Consider the following 2,824-nt stretch of genomic DNA (forward strand, 5'->3'; position numbering starts at 1 on the left):
TGGTATACTTAAATAACAACCACTTGGAAATGTATAACAAACTTCGTAAATCAGTTGATCGCTACCTGTCTAACTGGGAAATTCTTCGCTAAAGAGCAGCGATGTGGACGAGACGTCATGCTATTGGTCGTAGCTTTCAGTGTTTACTGAAGAGAGTGAGACAATTCTAAAACAATCATTATGACACAATACATTTTAACACGATAAAAAAGGAAAAGTGTCTTTGCTGAGCAAACTGCCAATTACTTCAATCTTAACAATTAGAAATTAAGATATTACTTTTGAAGAAATCATTCAGATTCCCACAGTTTAACCTCCTTCCTTGCACAAAACAACCATTCATGCTCTCCAATACAACCTCAATTATATTATCTAATATAATTTCTGTTTCAGTGGTTTCACCAGTACTGTATAACCCCATTGTGCTTAAAGACAACAGCATGTGATGCTTCTCCAATAGTGCCTCCGAAATTCTAGAAATTGGTGCCCCATAATATTACAAATATAAATTTGAACAAAAAGTCAGTCGCTTTAATATAAATAAACCAGCAATGCACCAATTAATAAAAAGTATAGTGACGTAAAATGCAACGTTGGAATGGATGGAAATTGCTTAAAGCTCATAAATTCAGAAATAAAATCATCTCCCAGTCAATACAGAAAAGAGTATAAGAGTACAGAGACAAGCAAGCAAAAACTGATTTATCCACACGTAGGAATAGTTCAAATCAAAACTCAATTCATACACAGAATTCAACAAGATTTTTCTAGCCATGGAGTTTTTGCATGCAGTGGGATGCGGATTGTAAAATGTCATGAGGTGGCAGTGGCAGATGGGTCTCTATCTCTCTCTCGAACATACTGAAACTGCCTGACTTGATGGGAGTGATAAAATGACAGCAGTCCACCTGCATCACACGGAGATCAGCACCAGTGCTACTCTAGCGCAGAAGGATGCTATGGGAGGATGCAGCAGAAATCCCTCAGCGCTCTTACCTTGAAAGGGAACATATGACATGTTCCCACGGCATTGAACGTGCTCTCCGTGTCTATTTAGCAAAGATATCCCTCGGCAGTCACGCGAGAAAAAATCTCTTCTGCTCACAGACTGCGTCGACGCTGGAGCGATATTCCCGTAATGCGAATGAAAAATCACCCGTGATCGACAAGAGCCATTGGGGTGATCGGTGCCCAGCGCGTGAAATTGCGTTCACATCATATATCGCACGCGCAAAACAAGAGTGATGAAGAAGAGAACGATGAGATGAGAGAGAGAGAGAGGGAGAGAGAGAGAGAGAGAGAGAGAGAGAGAGAGAGAGAGAGAGAGAGAGAGAGAGAGAGAGAGAGAGAGAGAGAGAGAAGGGGGCGGTGAAGTACGTGCGTGGTGTGCGTATTTCCCAATGTACTTCAATCTAAACGCACTGTGTGTATCCGTGTTCAAATTCCCACGTATATCGTGAACTACACACACGTGACAATTCAAGCGCACGACAAACTAAGCGTTTACGATTTGACCGGTCAATGTATGGCTATAGCAAGCATTCCGTACAATTTCTTTAAGTTATCTGTTTACCAGAAAAGTTAGCCTACATTAAAAAATACGCTAAAATAATATTAATAGAAACTTATTTTAATATTAAAGTGCTAGGGGGCATTCCTCAGAAATGTGTTTGCTAAGGCAAGTTGAATTAGCCTATTAGATATATTGAGGGAATGACTTATATAGGCTACCAAAATATCACTAAAGTACTGGCAAACACATAATAAAGTTAAAGCGAGCGCACGGCAACAGACAAACTCCATTTGTACAGAAAACTCCAGCCTAAAACTATCACGACGACAAACATCAAACCCTTGACACTGAATAACTATTGTTATATTAATATTACATGTACATTATTACATGTGAGCACATATAGCCAACATCTATTTAGCTGCTATCGCACACGGCTCTCACTTAAATGATTCACAGAGGATGAAACTAAGACCCGCTGCCAAGGCACCCGGAGCCAAAATGGCGTTTAATGCGAACTTCAGTAGCCTAAACTAAAACGGACTATGGAAATATGTAGGCCACTCTTCTACGGATTTTTTTAAACAAGTTACAATCCTCACATTACCCATAAAGCACCAGGCTAGGCTTTAACTCTTGCAAGAAGCTAAATCTCACATCTTTTCATGTGTGGGTTCACCTGTGAGAGGAAAGTGTGTTCAATGCGCGCGCTCGACCGCCCCGTGGTGGTGAGAACGCCGCACTGCACTTGTTTTATTAGGCCGCTATAGCACGACACAAAACCTGATCCAAGAGAAACCTGCTGACAACGACAAAATTACGACCAAACTCAGTTTTCCGATTTATGAGGGCATGAAATAACGAAAATCCCTTCAAATATTTAAATGAAGCCTTCACGTGATTTTCACCTGTTCTTGTTTGGACCTGCAATGTGATATGAAAAATGAGATTTAATTTAAAATAAGCATCATTAAAACTTTGCAAATCAATATTAATCACCTCAATAGTGTTTGAAAGGAATCTCAGAAGTTATAAAACTGGTCAAGAGAATGGCCGGAGGTGTTAACTAAACAAATGATGAAATATTTCATATGTATAGGCCTAAAATATAAGAGCTTTAATTTAACTACTTTTTTATATTGTGGAAAATGAAAAGTAAAGAACAAAATGTGTTATTTTGTCTGGAAGTGTACGTCTGTTAAACAAACGGTCCAAATACATAAGAAATGTAAATCTAATTCAATGCTTTTTTCAGAATTAAAAAATGAACGGGTGAATTATTTGTGAATAAAACAGGACACGTGCACTTTT

Source organism: Barbatula barbatula, assembly GCF_947034865.1.
Source record: "Barbatula barbatula genome assembly, chromosome: 12".
Classification (NCBI taxonomy): Eukaryota; Metazoa; Chordata; class Actinopteri; order Cypriniformes; family Nemacheilidae; genus Barbatula; species Barbatula barbatula.